This window comes from Mytilus edulis, chromosome 14 (genome assembly GCF_963676685.1).
Source record: "Mytilus edulis chromosome 14, xbMytEdul2.2, whole genome shotgun sequence".
Taxonomy (NCBI): Eukaryota; Metazoa; Mollusca; class Bivalvia; order Mytilida; family Mytilidae; genus Mytilus; species Mytilus edulis.
In genome coordinates this window covers 61,730,624-61,755,794 of record NC_092357.1, presented here as the reverse complement: position 1 = coordinate 61,755,794, position 25,171 = coordinate 61,730,624, and positions in this window count along the sequence as shown.

The window sequence follows — 25,171 nt, the reverse complement described above, 5'->3', positions numbered from 1 at the left end:
CGGCTAAGGTAATCTACGCCTGGGATAAGAAAATCCTTAGTTTTATGAATAATTCAAAGTTTTATATAAACAGGAAATTTATAAAAATGACCACATTATTGATATTCATGTCAACACCGAAGTTTTGACTACTGAGCTGGTGATACCCTCTTTCACGAAACGTCCACCAGCAGTGGCATCGACCCAGTGTTGTAAATAGTTATGAAAAGTACCAGGATTATAACTTAGTACGTCAGACGCGCGTTTCGTCTACAAAAGACTCGTCAGTGACGCTTATATCAAAATATTTATAAAGCCAAACAACTACAAAGTTGAAGAGCATTGAGGATTCAAAATTCCAAAAAGTTGTGCCAAATACGGCTAAGGTAATCTACGTCTGGGATAAGAAAATCCTTAGTTTTACGAATAATTCAAAGTTTTATAAACAGGAAATTTATAAAAATGACCACATTATTGATATTCATGTCAACACCGAAGTGTTGACTACTGGGCTGGTGATACCCTCGGGGACGAAACGTCCACCAGCAGTGGCATCGACCCAGTGTTGTAAATAGTTATCAAAAGTACCGGGATTATAATTTAGTACGCCAGACGCGCGTTTCGTCTACATAACACTCATCAGTGACGCTCATATCAAAATATTTATATAGCCAAACAAGTACAAAGTTGAAGAGCATTGAGGATTTAAAATTCCAAAAAGTTGTGCCAAATACGGCTAAGGTAATCTACGCCTGGGATAAGAAAATCCTTAGTTTTACGAATAATTCAAAGTTTTATATAAACAGGAAATTAATAAAAATGACCACATTATTGATATTCATGTCAACACCGAAGTGTTGACTACTGGGCTGGTGATACCCTCTTTGACGAAACGTCCACCAGGAGTGGCATCGACCCAGTGTTGTAAATAGTTATCAAAAGTACTAGGATTATAATTTAGTACGCCAGACGCGCGTTTCGTCTACATAACACTCATCAGTGACGCTCATATCAAAATTTTTATAAAGCCAAACAAGTACAAAGTTGAAGAGCATTGAGGATTCAAAATTCCAAAAAGTTGTGCCAAATACGGCTACGGTAATCTACGCCTGGCATAAGAAAATCCTTAGTTTTACGAATAATTCAAAGTTTTATAGACAGGAAATTTATAAAAATGACCACATTATTGATATTCATGTCAACACCGAAGTGTTGACTACTGGGCTGGTGATACCCTCGGGGACGAAACGTCCACCAGCAGTGGCATCGACCCAGTGTTGTAAATAAATATCAAAAGTACCAGGATTATAATTTTATACGCCAGACGCGAGTTTCGTCTACATAACACTCATCAGTGACGCTCATATCAAAATATTTATAAAGCCAAGCAAGTACAAAGTTGAAGAGCATTGAGGATTCAAAATTCCAAAAAGTTGTGCCAAATACGGCTAAGGTAATCTACGCCTGGGATAAGAAAATCCTTAGTTTTACGAATAATTCAAAGTTTTATGAACAGGAAATTTATAAAAATGACCACATTATTGATATTCATGTCAACACCAAAGTGTTGACTACTGGGCTGGTGATACCCTCGGAAACAAAACGTCCACCAGCAGTGGCATCGACCCAGTGTTGTAAATAGTTATCAAAAGTACCAGGATTATAATTTTGTACGCCAGACGCGCGTTTCGTCTACATAAGACTCATCAGTGACGCTCATATCAAAATATTTATAAAGCCAAACAACTACAAAGTTGAAGAGCATTGAGGATTCAAAATTCCAAAAAGTTGTGCCAAATACGGCTAAGGTAATTTACGCCTGATATAAGAAAATCCTTAGTTTTACGAATAATTCAAAGTTTTATGAACAGGTATTTATAAAAATGACCATATTATTGATATTCATGTCAACACCGAAGTGTTGACTACTGGGCTGGTGATACCCTCGGGGACGAAACGTTCACCAGCAGTGGCATCGACCCAGTGTTGTAAATAGTTATCAAAAGTACCAGGATTATAATTTAGTACGCCAGACGCGAAGTTTTGCCAAATACGGCTAAGGTAATCTACGCCTGGGATAAGAAAATCCTTAGTTTTATGAATAATTCAAAGTTTTATATAAACAGGAAATTTATAAAAATGACCACATTATTGATATTCATGTCAACACCGAAGTTTTGACTACTGAGCTGGTGATACCTTCTTTAACGAAACGTCCACCAGCAGTGGCATCGACCCAGTGTTGTAAATAGTTATCAAAAGTACCAGGATTATAACTTAGTACGCCAGACGTGCGTTTCGTCTACAGAAGACACATCAGTGACGCTCATATCAAAATATTTATAAAGCCAAACAACTACAAAGTTGAAGAGCATTGAGGATTCAAAATTCCAAAAAGTTGTGCCAAATACGGCTAAGGTAATCTACGTCTGGGATAAGAAAATCCTTAGTTTTGTGAATAATTTAAAGTTTTATAAACAGGAAATTTATAAAAATGACCACATTATTGATATTCATGTCACCACCGAAGTGTTGACTACTGGGCTGGTGATACCCTCGGGGACGAAACGTCCACCAGCAGTGGCATCGACCCAGTGTTGTAAATAGTTGTCAAAAGTACCAAGATTGTAATTTAGTACGCCAGACGCGAAGTTGTGCCAAATACGGCTAAGGTAATCTACGCCTGGGATAAGAAAATCCTTAGTTTTATGAATAATTTAAAGTTTTATATAAACAGGAAATTTATAAAAATGACCACATTATTGATATTCATGTCAACACCGAAGTGTTGACTACTGAGCTGGTGATACCCTCTTTCACGAAACGTCCACCAGCAGTGGCATCGACCCAGTGTTGTAAATAGTTATCAAAAGTACCAGGATTATAACTTAGTACGCCAGACGCGCGTTTCGTCTACATAAGACTCATCAGTGACGCTTATATCAAAATATTTATATAGCCAAACAAGTACAAAGTTGAAGAGCATTGAGGATTTAAAATTCCCAAAAGTTGTGCCAAATACGGCTAAGGTAATCTACGCCTGGGATAAGAAAAGCCTTAGTTTTACGAATAATTCAAAGTTTTATATAAACAGGAAATTAATAAAAATGACCACATTATTGATATTCATGTCAACACCGAAGTGTTGACTACTGGGCTGGTGATACCCTCTTTGACGAAACGTCCACCAGGAGTGGCATCGACCCATTGTTGTAAATAGTTATCAAAAGTACTAGGATTATAATTTAGTACGCCAGACGCGCGTTTCGTCTACATAACACTCATCAGTGACGCTCATATCAAAATTTTTATAAAGCCAAACAAGTACAAAGTTGAAGAGCATTGAGGATTCAAAATTCCAAAAAGTTGTGCCAAATACGGCTACGGTAATCTACGCCTGGGATAAGAAAGTCCTTAGTTTTACGAATAATTCAAAGTTTTATAAACAGGAAATTTATAAAAATGATTACATTATTGATATTCATGTCAACACCGAAGTGTTGACTACTGGGCTGGTGATACCCTCGGGGACGAAACGTCAACCAGCAGTGGCATCGACCCAGTGTTGTAAATAAATATCAAAAGTACCAGGATTATAATTTTATACGCCAGACGCGCGTTTCGTCTACATAACACTCATCAGTGACGGTCATATCAAAATATTTATAAAGCCAAACAAGTACAAAGTTGAAGACCATTGAGGATTCAAAATTCCAAAAAGTTGTGCCAAATACGGCTACGGTAATCTACGCCTGGGATAAGAAAATCCTTAGTTTTACGAATAATTCAAAGTTTTATAAACAGGAAATTTATAAAAATGATTACATTATTGATATTCATGTCAACACCGAAGTGTTGACTACTGGGCTGGTGATGCCTTCGGGGACGAAACGTCCACCAGCAGTGGCATCGACCCAGTGTTGTAAATAGTTATCAAAAGTACCAGGATTATAATTTAGTACGCCAGACGCGAAGTTGTGCCAAATACGGCATAGGTTATCTACGCCTGGGATAAGAAAATCCTTAGTTTTACGAATAATTCAAAGTTTTATAAACAGGAAATTTATAAAAATGATTACATTATTGATATTCATGTCAACACCGAAGTGTTGACTACTGGGCTGGTGATACCTTCGGGGACGAAACGTCCACCAGCAGTGGCATCGACCCAGTGTTGTAAATAGTTATCAAAAGTACCAGGATTATAATTTAGTACGCCAGACGCGAAGTTGTGCTAAATACGGCTAAGGTAATCTACGTCTGGGATAAGAAAATCCTTAGTTTTACGAATAATTCAAAGTTTTATAAACAGGAAATTTATAAAAATGACCACATTATTGATATTCATGTCAACACCGAAGTGTTGACTACTGGGCTGGTGATACCCTCGGGGACGAAACGTCCACCAGCAGCGGCATCGACCCAGTGTTGTAAATAGTTATCAAAAGTACCAGGATTATAATTTAGTACGCCAGACGCGTGTTTCGTCTACATAACACTCATCAGTGACGCTCATATCAAAATATTTATATAGCCAAACAAGTAAAAAGTTGAAGAGCATGGAGGATTCAAAATTCCAAAAAGTTGTGCCAAATACGGCTAAGGTAATCTACGCCTGGGATAAGAAAATCCTTAGTTTTACGAATAATTCAAAGTTTTATATAAACAGGAAATTAATAAAAATGACCACATTATTGATATTCATGTGTTGACTACTGGGCTGCTGATACCCTCTTTGACGAAACGTCCACCAGGAGTGGCATTGACCCAGTGTTGTAAATAGTTATCAAAAGTACATGTACTAGGAATATAATTTAGTACGCCAGACGCGCGTTTCGTCTACATAAGACTCATCAGTGACGCTCATATCAAAATATTTATAAAGCCAAACAAGTACAAAGTTGAAGACCATTGAGGATTCAAAATTAAAAAAAGTTGTGCCAAATACGGCTAAGGTAATCTACGCCTGGGATAAGAAAATCCTTAGTTTTACGAATAATTCAAAGTTTTATAAACAGGAAATTTATAAAAATGACTACATTATTGATATTCATGTCAACACCGAAGTGTTGACTACTGGGCTGGTGATACCCTCGGGGACGACACATCCACCAGCAGTGGCATCGACCCAGTGTTGTAAATGGTTATCAAAAGTACCAGGATTATAATTTTGTACGCCAGACGCGTGTTTCGTTTACATAAGACTCATCAGTGACGCTCATATCAAAATATTTATAAAGCCAAACAAGTACAAAGTTGAAGAGCATTGAGGATTCAAAATTCCAAAAGGTTGTGCCAAATACGGCTAAGGTAATTTACGCCTGGGATAAGAAAATCCTTAGTTTTACGAATAATTCAAAGTTTTATGAACAGGAAATTTATAAAAATGACCATATTATTGATATTCATGTCAACACCGAAGTGTTGACTACTGGGCTGGTGATACCCTCGGGGACGAAACGTCCACCAGCAGTGGCATCGACCCAGTGTTGTAAATAGTTATCAAAAGTACCAGGATTATAATTTAGTACGCCAGACGCGAAGTTGTGCCAAATACGGCTTAGGTAATCTACGCCTGGGATAAGAAAATCCTTAGTTTTATGAATAATTCAAAGTTTTATATAAACAGGAAATTTATAAAAATGACCACATCATTGATATTCATGTCAACACCGAAGTTTTGACTACTGAGGTGGTGATACCCTCTTTAACGAAACGTCCACCAGCAGTGGCATCGACCCAGTGTTGTAAATAGTTATCAAAAGTACCAGGATTATAACTTAGTACGCCAGACGCGCGTTTCGTCTACATAAGACTCATCAGTGACCATTATATCAAAATATTTATAAAGCCAAACAACTACAAAGTTGAAAAGCATTGAGGATTCAAAATTCCAAAAAGTTGTGCCAAATACGGCTAAGGTAATCTACGTCTGGGATAAGAACATCCTTAGTTTTACGAATAATTCAAAGTTTTATATAAACAGGAAATTAATAAAAATGACCACATTATTGATATTCATGTCAACACCGAAGTGTTGACTACTGGGCTGGTGATACCCTCGGGGACGAAACGTCAACCAGCAGTGGCATCGACCCAGTGTTGTAAATAAATATCAAAAGTACCAGGATTATAATTTTATACGCCAGACGCGCGTTTCGTCTACATAACACTCATCAGTGACGCTCATATCAAAATATTTATAAAGCCAAACAAGTACAAAGTTGAAGACCATTGAGGATTCAAAATTCCAAAAAGTTGTGCCAAATACGGCTAAGGTAATCTACGACTGGGATAAGAAAATCCTTAGTTTTACGAATAATTCACAGTTTTATAAACAGGAAATTTATAAAAATGACCACATTATTGATATTCATGTCAACACCGAAGTGTTGACTACTGGGCTGGTGATACCCTCGTGGACGAAACGTCCACCAGCAGTGGCATTGACCCAGTGTTGTAAATAGTTATCGAAAGTACCAGGATTATAATTTTGTACGCTAGACGCGCGTTTCGTCTACATAACACTCATCAGCGACGCTCATATCAAAATTTTTATAAAGCCAAACAAGTACAAAGTTGAAGAGAATTGAGGATTCAAAATTCCAAAAAGTTGTGCCAAATACGGCTACGGTAATCTACGCCTGGGATAAGAAAATCCTTAGTTTTACGAATAATTCAAAGTTTTATAAACAGGAAATTTATAAAAATGATTACATTATTGATATTCATGTCAACACCGAAGTGTTGACTACTGGGCTGGTGATACCCTCGGTGACGAAACGTCCACCAGCAGTGGCATCGACCCAGTGTTGTAAATAAATATCAAAAGTACCAGGATTATAATTTTATACGCCAGACGCGCGTTTCGTCTACATAACACTCATCAGTGACGCTCATATCAAAATATTTATAAAGCCAAACAAGTACAGAGTTGAAGAGCATTGAGGATTCAAAATTCCAAAAAGTTGTGCCAAATACGGCTAAGGAAATCTACGCCTGGGATAAGAAAATCCTTAGTTTTACGAATGATTCAAAGTTTTATGAACAGGAAATTTATAAAAATGACCACATAGTGGGTATTCATGTCAACACCGAAGTGTTGACTACTGGGCTGGTGATACCCTCGGGGACGAAAGGTCCACCAGCAGTGGCAACGACCCAGTGTTGTAAATAGTTATCAAAAGTACCAGGATTATAATTTAGTACGCCAGACGCGCGTTTCGTCTACATAACACTCATCAGTGACGCTCATATCAAAATATTTATAAAGCCAAACAAGTACAAAGTTGAAGACCATTGAGGATTCAAAATTCCAAAAAGTTGTGCCAAATACGGCCAAAGTAATCTACGCCTGGGATAAGAAAATCCTTAGTTTTACGAATGATTCAAAGTTTTATGAACAGGAAATTTATAAAAATGAGCACATACTGGGTATTCATGTCAACACCGAAGTGTTGACTACTGGGCTGGTGATACCCTCGGGGACGAAAGGTCCACCAGCAGTGGCAACGATCCAGTGTTGTAAATAGTTATCAAAAGTACCAGGATTATAATTTAGTACGCCAGACGCGCGTTTCGTCTACATAACACTCATCAGTGACGCTCATATCAAAATATTTATAAAGCCAAACAAGTACAAAGTTGAAGACCATTGAGGATTCAAAATTCCAAAAAGTTGTGCCAAATACGGCTAAGGTAATCTACGACTGGGATAAGAAAATCCTTAGTTTTACGAATAATTCACAGTTTTATAAACAGGAAATTTATAAAAATGACCACATTATTGATATTCATGTCAACACCGAAGTGTTGACTACTGGGCTGGTGATACCCTCGTGGACGAAACGTCCACCAGCAGTGGCATTGACCCAGTGTTGTAAATAGTTATCGAAAGTACCAGGAGTATAATTTTGTACGCTAGACGCGCGTTTCGTCTACATAACACTCATCAGCGACGCTCATATCAAAATTTTTATAAAGCCAAACAAGTACAAAGTTGAAGAGAATTGAGGATTCAAAATTCCAAAAAGTTGTGCCAAATACGGCTACGTAATCTACGCCTGGGATAAGAAAATCCTTAGTTTTACGAATAATTCAAAGTTTTATAAACAGGAAATTTATAAAAATGATTACATTATTGATATTCATGTCAACACCGAAGTGTTGACTACTGGGCTGGTGATACCCTCGGTGACGAAACGTCCACCAGCAGTGGCATCGACCCAGTGTTGTAAATAAATATCAAAAGTACCAGGATTATAATTTAATACGCCAGACGCACGTTTCGTCTACATAACACTCATCAGTGACGGTCATATCAAAATATTTATAAAGCCAAACAAGTACAAAGTTGAAGACCATTGAGGATTCAAAATTCCAAAAAGTTGTGCCAAATACGGCTACGGTAATCTACGCCTGGGATAAGAAAATCCTTAGTTTTACGAATAATTCAAAGTTTTATAAACAGGAAATTTATAAAAATGATTACATTATTGATATTCATGTCAACACCGAAGTGTTGACTACTGGGCTGGTGATACCTTCGGGGACGAAACGTCCACCAGCAGTGGCATCGACCCAGTGTTGTAAATAGTTATCAAAAGTACCAGGATTATAATTTAGTACGCCAGACGCGAAGTTGTGCCAAATACGGCATAGGTAATCTACGCCTGGGATAAGAAAATCCTTAGTTTTATGAAAAATTCAAAGTTTTATATAAACAGGAAATTTATAAAAATGACCACATTATTGATATTCATGTCAACACCGAAGTTTTGACTACTGAGCTGGTGATACCCTCTTTCACGAAACGTCCACCAGCAGTGGCATCGACCCAGTGTTGTAAATAGTTATCAAAAGTACCAGGATTATAACTTAGTACGCCAGACGCGCGTTTCGTCTACATAAGACTCATCAGTGACGCTTATATCAAAATATTTATAAAGCCAAACAACTACAAAGTTGAAGAGCATTGAGGATTCAAAATTCCAAAAAGTTGTGCCAAATACGGCTAAGGTAATCTACGTCTGGGATAAGAAAATCCTTAGTTTTACGAATAATTCAAAGTTTTATAAACAGGAAATTCATAAAAATGACCACATTATTGATATTCATGTCAACACCGAAGTGTTGACTACTGGGCTGGTGATACCCTCGGGGACGAAACGTCCACCAGCAGTGGCATCGACCCAGTGTTGTAAATAGTTATCAAAAGTACCAGGATTATAATTTAGTACGCCAGACGCGCGTTTCGTCTACATAAGACTCATCAGTGACGCTCATATCAAAATATTTATATAGCCAAACAAGTAAAAAGTTGAAGAGCATGGAGGATTCAAAATTCCCAAAAGTTGTGCCAAATACGGCTAAGGTAATCTACGCCTGGGATAAGAAAATCCTTAGTTTTACGAATAATTCAAAGTTTTATATAAACAGGAAGTTAATAAAAATGACCACATTATTGATATTCATGTCAACACCGAAGTGTTGACTACTGGGCTGGTGATACCCTCTTTGACGAAACGTCTACCAGGAGTGGCATTGACCCAGTGTTGTAAATAGTTATCAAAAGTACATGTACTAGGAATATAATTTAGTACGCCAGACGCGCGTTTCGTCTACATAACACTCATCAGTGACGCTCTTATCAAAATTTTTATAAAGCCAAACAAGTACAAAGTTGAAGAGCATTGAGGATTCAAAATTCCAAAAAGTTGTGCCAAATACGGCTACGGTAATCTACGCCTGGGATAAGAAAATCCTTAGTTTTACGAATAATTAAAAGTTTTATAAACAGGAAATTTATAAAAATGATTACATTATTGATATTCATGTCAACACCAAAGTGTTGACTACTGGGCTGGTGATACCCTCGGGACGAAACGTCCACCAGCAGTGGCATCGACCCAGTGTTGTAAATAAATATCAAAAGTACCAGGATTATAATTTTATACGCCAGACGCGCGTTTCGTCTACATAACACTCATCAGTGACGCTCATATCAAAATATTGATAAAGCCAAACAAGTACAAAGTTGAAGACCATTGAGGATTCAAAATTCAAAAAAGTTGTGCCAAATACGGCCAAGGTAATTTACGCCTGGGATAAGAAAATCCTTAGTTTTACGAATAATTCAAAGTTTTATGAACAGGAAATTTATAAAAATGACCATATTATTGATATTCATGTCAACACCGAAGTGTTGACTACTGGGCTGGTGATACCCTCGGGGACAAAACATCCACCAGCAGTGGCATCGACCCAGTGTTGTAAATAGTTATCAAAAGTACCAGGATTATAATTTAGTACGCCAGACGCGAAGTTGTGCCAAATACGGCTAAGGTAATCTACGCCTGGGATAAGAAAATCCTTAGTTTTATGAATAATTCAAAGTTTTATATAAACAGGAAATTTATAAAAATGACCACATCATTGATATTCATGTCAACACCGAAGTTTTGACTACTGAGGTGGTGATACCCTCTTTAACAAAACGTCCACCAGCAGTGGCATCGACCCAGTGTTGTAAATAGTTATCAAAAATACCAGGATTATAACTTAGTACGCCAGACGCGCGTTTCGTCTACATAAGACTCATCAGTGACGCTTATATCAAAATATTTATAAAGCCAAACAACTACAAAGTTGAAGAGCATTGAGGATTCAAAATTCCAAAAAGTTGTGCCAAATTCGGCTAAGGTAATCTACGTCTGGGATAAGAAAATCCTTAGTTTTACGAATAATTCAAAGTTTTATAAACAGGAAATTCATAAAAATGAGCACATAGTGGGTATTCATGTCAACACCGAAGTGTTGACTACTGGGCTGGTGATACCCTCGGGGACGAAAGGTCCACCAGCAGTGGCAACGACCCAGTGTTGTAAATAGTTATCAAAAGTACCAGGATTATAATTTAGTACGCCAGACGCGCGTTTCGTCTACATAACACTCATCAGTGACGCTCATATCAAAATATTTATAAAGCCAAACAAGTACAAAGTTGAAGACCATTGAGGATTCAAAATTCCAAAAAGTTGTGCCAAATACGGCCAAAGTAATCTACGCCTGGGATAAGAAAATCTTTAGTTTTACGAATGATTCAAAGTTTTATGAACAGGAAATTTATAAAAATGAGCACATAGTGGGTATTCATGTCAACACCGAAGTGTTGACTACTGGGCTGGTGATACCCTCGGGGACGAAAGGTCCACCAGCAGTGGCAACGATCCAGTGTTGTAAATAGTTATCAAAAGTACCAGGATTATAATTTAGTACGCCAGACGCGCGTTTCGTCTACATAACACTCATCAGTGACGCTTATATCAAAATATTTATAAAACCAAACAAGAACAAAGTTGAAGACCATTGAGGATTCAAAATTCCAAAAAGTTGTGCCAAATACGGCTAAGGTAATCTACGACTGGGATAAGAAAATCCTTAGTTTTACGAATAATTCACAGTTTTATAAACAGGAAATTTATAAAAATGACCACATTATTGATATTCATGTCAACACCGAAGTGTTGACTACTGGGCTGGTGATACCCTCGTGGACGAAACGTCCACCAGCAGTGGCATTGACCCAGTGTTGTAAATAGTTATCGAAAGTACCAGGATTATAATTTTGTACGCTAGACGCGCGTTTCGTCTACATAACACTCATCAGCGACGCTCATATCAAAATTTTTATAAAGCCAAACAAGTACAAAGTTGAAGAGCATTGAGGATTCAAAATTCCAAAAAGTTGTGCCAAATACGGCTACGGTAATCTACGCCTGGGATAAGAAAATCCTTAGTTTTACGAATAATTCAAAGTTTTATAAACAGGAAATTTATAAAAATGATTACATTATTGATATTCATGTCAACACCGAAGTGTTGACTACTGGGCTGGTGATACCCTCGGTGACGAAACGTCCACCAGCAGTGGCATCGACCCAGTGTTGTAAATAAATATCAAAAGTACCAGGATTATAATTTAGTACGCCAGACGCACGTTTCGTCTACATAACACTCATCAGTGACGGTCATATCAAAATATTTATAAAGCCAAACAAGTACAAAGTTGAAGACCATTGAGGATTCAAAATTCCAAAAAGTTGTGCCAAATACGGCTACGGTAATCTACGCCTGGGATAAGAAAATCCTTAGTTTTACGAATAATTCAAAGTTTTATAAACAGGAAATTTATAAAAATGATTACATTATTGATATTCATGTCAACACCGAAGTGTTGACTACTGGGCTGGTGATACCTTCGGGGACGAAACGTCCACCAGCAGTGGCATCGACCCAGTGTTGTAAATAGTTATCAAAAGTACCAGGATTATAATTTAGTACGCCAGACGCGAAGTTGTGCCAAATACGGCATAGGTAATCTACGCCTGGGATAAGAAAATCCTTAGTTTTATGAATAATTCAAAGTTTTATATAAACAGGAAATTTATAAAAATTACCACATCATTGATATTCATGTCAACACCGAAGTTTTGACTACTGAGCTGGTGATACCCTCTTTCACGAAACGTCCACCAGCAGTGGCATCGACCCAGTGTTGTAAATAGTTATCAAAAGTACCAGGATTATAACTTAGTACGCCAGACGCGCGTTTCGTCTACATAAGACTCATCAGTGACGCTTATATCAAAATATTTATAAAGCCAAACAACTACAAAGTTGAAGAGCATTGAGGATTCAAAATTCCAAAAAGTTGTGCCAAATACGGCTAAGGTAATCTACGCCTGGGATAAGAAAATCCTTAGTTTTACGAATAATTCAAAGTTTTATATAAACAGGAAGTTAATAAAAATGACCACATTATTGATATTCATGTCAACACCGAAGTGTTGACTACTGGGCTGGTGATACCCTCTTTGACGAAACGTCTACCAGGAGTGGCATTGGCCCAGTGTTGTAAATAGTTATCAAAAGTACATGTACTAGGAATATAATTTAGTACGCCAGACGCGCGTTTCGTCTACATAACACTCATCAGTGACGCTCTTATCAAAATTTTTATAAAGCCAAACAAGTACAAAGTTGAAGAGCATTGAGGATTCAAAATTCCAAAAAGTTGTGCCAAATACGGCTACGGTAATCTACGCCTGGGATAAGAAAATCCTTAGTTTTACGAATAATTAAAAGTTTTATAAACAGGAAATTTATAAAAATGATTACATTATTGATATTCATGTCAACACCAAAGTGTTGACTACTGGGCTGGTGATACCCTCGGGACGAAACGTCCACCAGCAGTGGCATCGACCCAGTGTTGTAAATAAATATCAAAAGTACCAGGATTATAATTTTATACGCCAGACGCGCGTTTCGTCTACATAACACTCATCAGTGACGCTCATATCAAAATATTGATAAAGCCAAACAAGTACAAAGTTGAAGACCATTGAGGATTCAAAATTCAAAAAAGTTGTGCCAAATACGGCTAAGGTAATTTACGCCTGGGATAAGAAAATCCTTAGTTTTACGAATAATTCAAAGTTTTATGAACAGGAAATTTATAAAAATGACTATATTATTGATATTCATGTCAACACCGAAGTGTTGACTACTGGGCTGGTGATACCCTCGGGGACAAAACGTCCACCAGCAGTGGCATCGACCCAGTGTTGTAAATAGTTATCAAAAGTACCAGGATTATAATTTAGTACGCCAGACGCGAAGTTGTGCCAAATACGGCTAAGGTAATCTACGCCTGGGATAAGAAAATCCTTAGTTTTATGAATAATTCAAAGTTTTATATAAACAGGAAATTTATAAAAATGACCACATCATTGATATTCATGTCAACACCGAAGTTTTGACTACTGAGGTGGTGATACCCTCTTTAACAAAACGTCCACCAGCAGTGGCATCGACCCAGTGTTGTAAATAGTTATCAAAAATACCAGGATTATAACTTAGTACGCCAGACGCGCGTTTCGTCTACATAAGACTCATCAGTGACGCTTATATCAAAATATTTATAAAGCCAAACAACTACAAAGTTGAAGAGCATTGAGGATTCAAAATTCCAAAAAGTTGTGCCAAATTCGGCTAAGGTAATCTACGTCTGGGATAAGAAAATCCTTAGTTTAACGAATAATTCAAAGTTTTATAAACAGGAAATTTATAAAAATGACCACATTATTGATATTCATGTCAACACCGAAGTGTTGACTACTGGGCTGGTGATACCCTCGGGGACGAAACGTCCACCAGCAGTGGCATCGACCCAGTGTTGTGAATAGTTATCAAAAGTACCAGGATTATAATTTAGTACGCCAGACGCGCGTTTCGTCTACATAACACTCATCAGTGACGCTCATATCAAAATATTTATATAGCCAAACAAGTACAAAATTGAAGAGCATTGAGGATTCAAAATTCAAAAAAGTTGTGCCAAATACGGCTAAGGTAATCTACGCCTTGGATAAGAACATCCTTAGTTTTACGAATAATTCAAAGTTTTATATAAACAGGAAATTAATAAAAATGACCACATTATTGATATTCATGTCAACACCGAAGTGTTGACTACTGGGCTGGTGATACCCTCGGGGACGAAACGTCCACCAGCAGTGGCATCGACCCAGTGTTGTAAATAAATATCAAAAGTACCAGGATTATAATTTTATACGCCAGACGCGCGTTTCGTCTACATAACACTCATCAGTGACGCTCATATCAAAATATTTATAAACCAAACAAGTACAAAGTTGAAGAGCATTGAGGATTCAAAATTCCAAAAAGTTGTGCCAAATACGGCTAAGGTAATCTACGCCTGGGATGAGAAAATCCTTAGTTTTACGAATAATTCAAGGTTTCTGAACAGGAAATTTATAAAAATGACCACATAATGGGTATTCATGTCAACACCGAAGTGTTGACTACTGGGCTGGTGATACCCTCGGGGACGAAAGGTCCACCAGCAGTGGCATCGACCCAGTGTTGTAAATAGTTATCAAAAGTACCAGGATTATAATTTAGTACGCCAGACGCGCGTTTCGTCTACATAAGACTCATCAATGACGCTCATATCAAAATATTTATAAAGCCAAACAAGTACAAAGTTGAAGAGCATTGAGGATTCAAAATTCCAAAAAGTTGTGCCAAATACGACTAAGGTAATCTACGCCTGGGATAAGAAAATCCTTAGTTTTACGAATAATTCAAATTGTTATGAACAGGAAATTTATAAAAATGACCACATTATTGATATTCATGTCAACACCGAAGTGTTGACTACTGGGCTGGTGATACCCTCTGGGACGAAACGTTCACCAGCAGTGGCATCGACCCAGTGTTGTAAATAGTTATCAAAAGTACCAGGATTATAATTTAGTACGCCAGACGTGCGTTTCGTCGACATACATTTGTAAGACTCATCAGTGACGCTCATATCAAAATATTTATAAAGCCAAACAAGTACAAAGTTGAAGAGCATTGAAAATTCCAAATTCCAAAAAGTTGTGCCAAATACGGCTCAGGTAATCTATGCCTGGGATAAAAAAATCCTTAGTTTTACGAATAATTCAAAGTTTTATAAACAGGAAATTTATAAAAATGACCACATTATTGATATTCATGTCAACACCGAAGTGTTGACTACTGGGCTGGTGATACCCTCGGGGACGAAATGTCCACCAGCAGTGACATTGAGCCAGTCTTGTAAATAGTTATCAAAAGTACCAGGATTATAATTTAGTACGCCAGACGCGCGTTTCGTCTACATAAGACTCATCAGTGACGCTCATGTCAAAATATTTATAAAGCCAAACAAGTACAAAGTTGAAGAGCATTGAGGATTCAAAATTCCAAAAAGTTGTGCCAAATACGGCTAAGGTAATCTACGCCTGGGATAAGAAAATCCTAAGTTTTACGAATAATTCAAAGTTTTATATAAACAGGAAATTTATAAAAATGACCACATTATTGATATTCATGTCAACACCGAAGGGTTGACTACTGGGCTGGTGATACCCTCGGGCACAAAACGTCCACCAGCAGTGGCATCGACCCAGTATTGTAAATAGTTATCAAAAGTACCAGGATTATAATTTAGTACGCCAGACGCGCTTTTCGTCTACATAACACTCATCAGTGATGCTCATATCAAAATATGTATAAAGCCAAACAAGTACAATGTACAAAGTTGAAGACCATTGAGGATTCAAAATTCCAAAAAGTTGTGCCAAATACGGCTAAGGTAATCTACGACTGGGATAAGAAAATCCTTAGTTTTACGAATAATTCACAGTTTTATAAACAGGAAATTTATAAAAATGACCACATTATTGATATTCATGTCAACACCGAAGTGTTGACTACTGGGCTGGTGATACCCTCGGGGACAAAACGTCCACCAGCAGTGGCATCGACCCAGTGTTGTAAATAGTTATCAAAAGTACCAGGATTATAATTTAGTACGCCAGACGCGCGTTTCGTCTACATAACACTCATCAGTGACGCTCATATCAAAATATTTATAAAGCCAAACAAGTACAATGTACAAAGTTGAAGACCATTGAGGATTCAAAATTCCAAAAAGTTGTGCCAAATACGGCTAAGGTAATCTACGCCTGGGATAAAAGAGGGACGAAAGATACCAAAGGGACAGTCAAACTCATAAATCTAAAACAAACTGACAACGCCATGGCTAAAAATGAAAAACACAAACAGAAAAACAATAGTACACATGACACAACATAGAAAACTAAAGAATAAACAACACGAACCCCACCAAAAACTAGGGGTGATCTCAGGTGCTCCGGAAGGGTAAGCAGATCCTGCTCCACATGCGGCACCCGTCGTGTTGCTTATGTGATTACAAATCCGGTAAATAGTCTAATTCGGTAGGTCAAATTCATGAAAGGGAAGGGGATTGTAGTTACGACGTGAGGAACATATCCGATATCATTTGTGAAATGGTTATTCCATAACGGTCAACCAACTCGTGATGGCGTTCGTAAAATTTACGAAGGGATGATTTCAACTTCACCATTTGGAACTCTTGATTTAATAGCTTCCTTGTGAGCAGTAACCCTCTATCAAGAAAATCATGATAGGAAATGCAAGCACGGGAATATCGTATCATTTGAGAGATATATACCCCGTATGCAGGTGCTGCTGGAATGTTGCTACTTAGAAATGGAAAGTTCACAATTGGAAAGCTGAAATCATCTCTTTTGTCGTAAAGTTTTGTCTTCAACCGACCCTCATTGTCAATTTCTAGATGTAAGTCAAGATATGAAGCTGACTTAACTGTATCTGTAGTATCCTTTATCTCCAATTCGATGGGATAGATGCATTCCACATAGTCACCAAATTTTGAATTGTTTAGTGAAAGAACGTCATCTATATAGCGGAAAGTAGAGTTAAAGGATATTGCTAACTTCTTATCTTTCTTCCTAAGAAGTTCCTGCATGAAGTCAGCCTCATAATAATAAAGAAACAAGTCAGCAAGTAGAGGGGCACAGTTTGTTCCCATTGGTATGCCGACAGTCTGTTGAAAAACACGTCCTCCGAACGTAACAAATATGTTGTCAATCAAGAAATCAAGCATCTTGATAATATCGGTTTCAGAGAATTTTTTGTTTGAATCAGAGTGATTCTTTACAAAGTAGGATTTATCCCTCCCTAAGACAAGATACTTGTATCTACGTTGGCCATTCTTTTTTATGAAGCAAAGTAATACCAGCTCTTTTAATTTGTCTTTAAGTTTGGAATGTGAAATACTTGTGTAAAGAGTAGAGAAGTCAAATGTTTTAATACTGTTACAAGATGAAAGAGAGTTAGATTGTATGTACTCTAAAAGATCTTTGGAATTTTTAAGTATCCACATCTGATTCACGCCACCTCTAGAATAGGCAGTTTCACAATAACTTTGAAGCCCGTCTTTGATTGCTGATAAAATGGATGTTAATAATTTAGAAAGAGGTTTTGTGGAGCACTTGGAAGACCCAGCAATATACCGCTGTTTGTAAGGACACTTATGTAGTTTAGGTATCCAATACAGTGATGGAAGATCCAGTTCTTCATCTTTGGTTGAAATACCAAAGGAACAAAGAACAGACCTATGATTATCCAGGATTTCCTCTTTGGTAAGTGTCGTGAGGGTATATGTTGAGTTTCCAAGTGAATTGTCTATACCTAATTCGTTTATCAAGCAATTAATGTAATGACTTTTACAGACAAAAACGATGTTATTTGGGGCTTTGTCTGCGGGGACAACAACATATTTATCATGGAGGTCGGATAGGTGTTTAGCAACATTTGGGTCTTTAAAAATTGACGTAGCATGGGCATTGATGGACCCATTCAGTTTCTTAATTCTGATTTGTATTAAGGACCTCACTGCCTTTATCCATTCGGATAGAGTGTCTACGTCTTCCTTCTCGCGCTTAGCCCATTGCCTGGCATAATCCTCGACTGAATCCATCAAAATTTTAAAGTTGTATTTCCAATTGATGGATTTAGGCTCACGATATTTCGGACCTTTCGATAACACGTTTCGTAGAGAAGTGTTATTAACAATGTTAAGGTCACCGGTAATAACGTGGCCAGCGGGATTATATGTGAATTGGGAACTAGCACAAGTGCACTCAGGAGGTTTAGACTTGAAGTCGTCAATATCGAGATCCTGCAAAACGCGTTTGTAATTGAAAATTTTAGTTGCAATAGGTTTGGTATAGGTATAAGAAATTATTGGTACAGACTGGTCTTTAAAATAAGGAGGTATTTTCGATTGAACTAATTTATGATGAAGGATATTGCCAAGGTTGACGCCATCGAGACCTTTGTTGGCAAAGGAAAGATTTAGAAAATATCTTTTCTCTTTTTCATCTTTTCCAATGCGAACTGGCTTGAAAAGTCTGTGACTTGCAATATCCGAAATTATAGCTTGAAGTTTGTATTGGTTTGAATGAGGGTTTGTAACAGTGGATTCCAAACATAAATTGAACAGAGAATGAAGTTTTGAAAGGGGTAATGAATAAAGTTTCGTGCGAATGTGATGAATACCTAACGGTTTTTGTATGAATGGCAGCAAGTCATTAATAGAGACATCATGCAGAGAGGGTGATGTATAATGACGATGACCATGACTGCGTCTACGTCGAGGAGTCGAGTTGAAAATATTCATCACATTCACCGAGTTACACGAAGGACTAGATAGAATACCTATACCATCAATTTTGTCATTGCAGCCATACGGTGTTGCAGTTCCCAATTGTCTAATCCAGTAGTCTTCTTTTTGTCTACGGAGAGTCTTTGAAAGATTAGGATTGTTAGAGCTATGGTATATCTTTTCGATAATGCGAACTGTCATAGAAACGATGGAATGATCGGGCTGATTGAAATGCTGGTATAGAATGTCGTTAGCATTGAGGTTAATGTCTGATCTATGACCGCACATCCGTTTGTTTAGCCTTCCTTTCGTTTCACCGACGTATACCAATCCGCAAAGGTTGCACTCTAATCCGTAAACGACATTTATCGATTTACAATTCAGATCATCGTAACTTCTGGTAAAATATGACTTCTTGGTCAAATTGCTAGTGAATTCAGCATCTGTAATTAAAATAGCACAAGTTTTGCAGCCTTTGGTCTCACATTTTGAAATGCGACAGTGTTGTACTGTGTCATCAAAAACCAAAATGTCTTTAAGGAGAACTGAACATGGCTGTATATGTGTAATGTTGCTGCTGTCACTAGGACGATGATCTGAATGAGTCGTGTTTGGGATATTTGTCATGTCTGGTGATGAGGGGACACCTGCCGTATCAGACGACACCGTGTCCATGGTGACGTCTGTTTCGGACCTTTTTATACTGGGCGACGTCCGAGCCAGTTTCCTGTTAGTTCTTCGTAAGTTCATGCAATTGTAGTTTTGCTACTGGGCGGATGGTGTCCTCGGGGACAAAATGTCCACCAGCAGAGACATCGACCCAGTGGTAATAAAAGAGGGACGAAAGATACCAAAGGGACAGTCAAACTCATAAATCTAAAACAAACTGACAACGCCATGGCTAAAAATGAAAAACACAAACAGAAAAACAATAGTACACATGACACAACATAGAAAACTAAAGAATAAACAACACGAACCCCACCAAAAACTAGGGGTGATCTCAGGTGCTCCGGAAGGGTAAGCAGATCCTGCTCCACATGCGGCACCCGTCGTGTTGCTTATGTGATTACAAATCCGGTAAATAGTCTAATTCGGTAGGTCAAATTCATGAAAGGGAAGGGGATTGTAGTTACGACGTGAGGAACATATCCGATATCATTTGTGAAATGGTTATTCCATAACGGTCAACCAACTCGTGATGGCGTCCGTAAAATTTACGAAGGGATGATTTCAACTTCACCATTTGGAACTCTTGATTTTAGTTTAGTATGAAATAATTTAGCTTTTTACAATTTAATGTGTTGAGCTAATTTCATTCCCGGAGGCATAATATAGCTATTAGAAGAGCTCTCATGATTATCAAGCTATACTTCAGTGGCAGTTTTATATTAAAAAAAGGGATTATAACACACAACTAAGAAAATCCTTAGTTTTACGAATAATTTAAAGTTTTATAAACAGGAAATTTATAAAAATGACCACATTATTGATATTCATGTCAACACCGAAGTGTTGACTACTGGGCTGGTGATACCCTCGGGGACGAAATGTCCACCAGCAGTGACATCGAGCCAGTGTTGTAAATAGTTATCAAAAGTACCAGGATTATAATTTAGTACGCCAGACGCGCGTTTCGTCTACATAAGACTCATCAGTGACGCTCATGTCAAAATATTTATAAAGCCAAACAAGTACAAAGTTGAAGACCATTGAGGATTCAAAATTCCAAAAAGTTGTGCCAAATACGGCTAAGGTAATCTACGCCTGGGATAAGAAAATCCTTAGTTTTACGAATAATTCAAAGTTTTATATAAACAGGAAATTTATAAAAATGACCACATTATTGATATTCATGTCAACACCGAAGTGTTGACTACTGGGTTGGTGATACCCTCGGGGACAAAACGTCCACCAGCAGTGGCATCGACCCAGTGTTGTAAATAGTTATCAAAAGTAACACATTTAACCGGGGCTCTTACTCACAAACTTAACATCGGACTTTATTCAGTTTGTGAATCGCCTCGGTTTACAGATCAATAACCTCGATAAAACAATGTGTTTAATCCTATAATAATTCCACATCATATAATATATAAGGAGTGTTTGTTTGTATGATAACTCATCTAATGTTCAATACTTTGAAAAGCCTCGGATGCTTTACCATATTTTGAGATGATAGCCAAGTTGAAATTGTTCGTCCCATTTTCTCAAGAATTATAATACAAGTATTTGTGAAATTTCTTTCACGTTTAGTATGAAATAATTTAGCTTTTTACAATTTAATGTGTTGAGCTAATTTCATTCCCGGAGGCATAATATAGCTATTAGAAGAGCTCTCATGATTATCAAGCTATACTTCAGTGGCAGTTTTATATTAAAAAAAGGGATTATAACACACAACCAAATGCATAATGCATTAAAGGTGATTAAAAACCCAATCTCAATAGTCTGACCGAAAATATTTCTGTAAAAAAATGTGTCCTAAATCCCTTTTTTCGTTTATGTTAAAAAGTTTTAAGCCCAATATGACTGTTTCCGGATCGTTTAGGGCTTCGATATCAATGAAAATGTTAGAATGAATAAAATTATATCCCAAATTATTTCTTATGTCAATAATTTTCGCTCGATCGACATTATCAAAGTTTCTGCAAAAGATATTCATAGACCTAAATGTATATCAACAATAATGAGACATCTGGAAACTTTAAAACATGTTCAATCTACTACTTTCATTTGTTTATAACGGCATTCGAAGAAGTCTGAACGACAACAGTTATTTGTCAATTGTTCAATTGATTATTATCTTAGAGAAATTGATGTGATTTTTTTAATCAATTAAGAAGATATCATACCATATTGCCATGTTCTTGAATGATTGTATTTCCATGAATCAGATTCAAAATATTGCCATTTGATGGTTTATTGTGAATTAGCTCATTTACATATTTTTCAAGCGTCATTCTCTTTTCTTTGGACAAAAAAGGGAACATACCTGAAATGAAAAAAAAATGTGTTCCTTAAATTTAAATTAATGACTAATATTATAGAATAAAATTGAGAATGGCAATGAGGAATTTGCCAAAGAGACAACAACCCGACCATAGAAAAAAACAACAGCAGAAGGTCACGTATACTACTTCAGTGATAATGTACATCATACTAAACATTGAATTATACACAAGAAACTAAATTAAAAATCATACAAGAATAACTTAGGCCAGAGGCTTAAAACTTGGGTCTGGCGCAAAATTGCGGCGGGGCTAAACATGTTTTTTTAGATCGCAACCCTCCCCTATACGCAGTTTAAGAGAAGTCCGAATTCGATGTCAGAATATGAAACAAAAGAATATAAACAAAATGACAATAATACATAAATAACAGCTGACTACTAGCAGTTACTGACATGCAAGCTCCAGACCTCTATTAAACTGTTTGAATATTATGTCTTCATCATATGAATATCAGGTACAATCCCTCCTGTTATGGGTTTAGTATTATACCAACATGAAAAATATGAGAACATAGCCCATTTCATGCCAACAACTGGTTTTAAAATAAATGTGTGTAATTCCGATGCAAAGACTATATAAGTGAATCAATATTTAAGCCAAAATATGCAACCATTAATGACCTGACAACAATATCGTAACTATATCCCTTGTTAATAAGTCTGTTTAAAGGTTTCGTTAGCTTTTGAGATGAACGCTGATATTTTTGTGTTTTGTAAAGAATATTACCATAGCAGATTAGATATGAAATACCTAAAACTATAAGATGTCTGCATGTTCAGTTGTATTTACGAATGATTTCCTTATACCTATGATAAAATTTAGTAAATGTTTGATTAGTTTGTGATATCGAAAACCCTGGTGTTATAATTTTTCAGTAATACATAGATTTTTCTCGCTAAAATCTTATACGTTATTACATACACTACAAACCAGTAAAAGTCTGAAATGGCCTATATTTGTACTCGACTGTACTGATTTTTACTCGACCAGTCTGAATTGGTCTGAAATATACTTGAAAATAGTCGACTGTAGTCTGAACCATATTTAATAGTCTGAACTTGTACTTTACCATTTCAAATGTGTCTAAACCATGCTTGACCTAGTCTGAACCATACTCGACCTAGTCTGAACCATACTTGACCTAGTCTGAACTATACTCGACCTGGTATAACGTTAGGGTGTCAGTTGAGTAAAGTAAATAAGGCAGTGATTTCTTTTGTTTTTTTTTATAATAACATACATATACATGTAAAATAGTATATAAAGTAACTTATAAAAAAGAAGATGTGGTATGATTGCCAATGAGACAACTATCCACAAAAGACCAAAATGACAAAGACATTAACAACTATAAGTCACCGTACGGCCTTCAACAATGAGCAAAGCCCATACCGCATTGTCAGCTATAGAAGGCCCCGATAAGACAATGTAAAACAATTCAAATGAAAAAACTAACGGCTTTAATCAATTTAAAAAAATGACACCTTTGTTTTGTAAAACCATGAACTTATAAAATTATTATAATTGAACTTCCATTGCAATTCTTGATAACCTTTTAAAAAAGGAAATGTGTTCCAAAATTGCAGTTATTTGGAAACAAAAATTATTATTTTAAATTTAAATATGTGTATGTCAAAAATAAAGACATGGCATACTAGAAGCACTTAAAAAGATTTAATTACATAAGTACTTGTGCGTTTTTCTAGTAAAACTCGTGTATTACCTAGTGAAACAAAAGGTCTTGCGATTTAAGTTGTACAGGATGTTACAATTTTGAATGAATGTTATTTAGAATTTAATACTCTCTGACCAGGTGTGATCTGTTTAATGAGTTCGCCCCAATCAGGAGGTATGACTTTATACACTAATCAAAGAACAATTTTATTAATTTTATTAATTTCTTTAATTTTTTATTCTTTTTTCAATTTGATAAATATTGCATATAATATATCCCAAATTATAATAAAAGATATATTTCTAATATAAGGTTGAATAATTTAAGTGATTTTGTTGGTACATTAAATAGATAATTATTTTACGATAGTATGTAACCATGAAACCTATATAATTTTTATTTAGATATTTTAGGAAATTAAGATAAAAAAAAAACCATGCCAAACAAGAAGCACCTTTAAAAGTTTTTATTCCCTAAGTATAAGTGTAGTTTTTAGGTAAAAAGAAAATCTTTTATATTGCTAAACTCTAAAAATTTTGAATTCATTTGGTCAAGTATGGTTCAGACAGGTCGAGTACGGTTAAGATTGAAAAAAATAGGTCGAGTACAGGTCGGGAACGGGTTAAGACTGTTTCAGACTGGTCGAGTAATACTTCAGACTATTTTTAATGTTAAAGATAAGGGTCAAGTACAAATCAGTATAGTCGAGTACGGTTAAGACTGTGGTTGAGTAATGTCATGTAAAGTTCAGACCAATTCAGACTGGTCGAGTATAAATCAATACAATCGAGTACAGATATAGGCCATTTCAGACTCTTACTGGTTTGTAGTGATACACGAGCGAATCGTACAGGTTGAGATACATAAACGCCATAAGATGGTGACAAGGGAACGTCATCATCTAAAATGGATAATTTACGTTAGGAAATGAAAAAAAAAACACTCTTTTATCATAAACTTATGATAAAAATATGAAGTTCGAGGATAGGGAAGTGGTCATTGTTAGTATTAGATTTTTATAAAAGTAAGATCAACAGGATAAATTTCTGTAGTAAACATAAGTCAACATTTTTGTTAATGATATTCCAGAAATATTTGATGAGGATTGCTTTCCAGTTAAACTAAATAATACAAAACTTAATTGTCTGATGTATGCAGATGATCTAATTTTGCTTTCTGAAACTCCTAGGGGTCTACAAGAATGTCTTGATAAACTACAGATCTATTGCAATAATTGGGGACTGGAAGTTAACATTACTAAATCCAAAGTCATGATTTTTAGCAATTCTGGTAGACTTCTTTCTATTCAATTTCATTTAAATAATACCCCCCTAACGAACACAAAAAATTATACCTACTTGGGTGTCAAATTTAGTA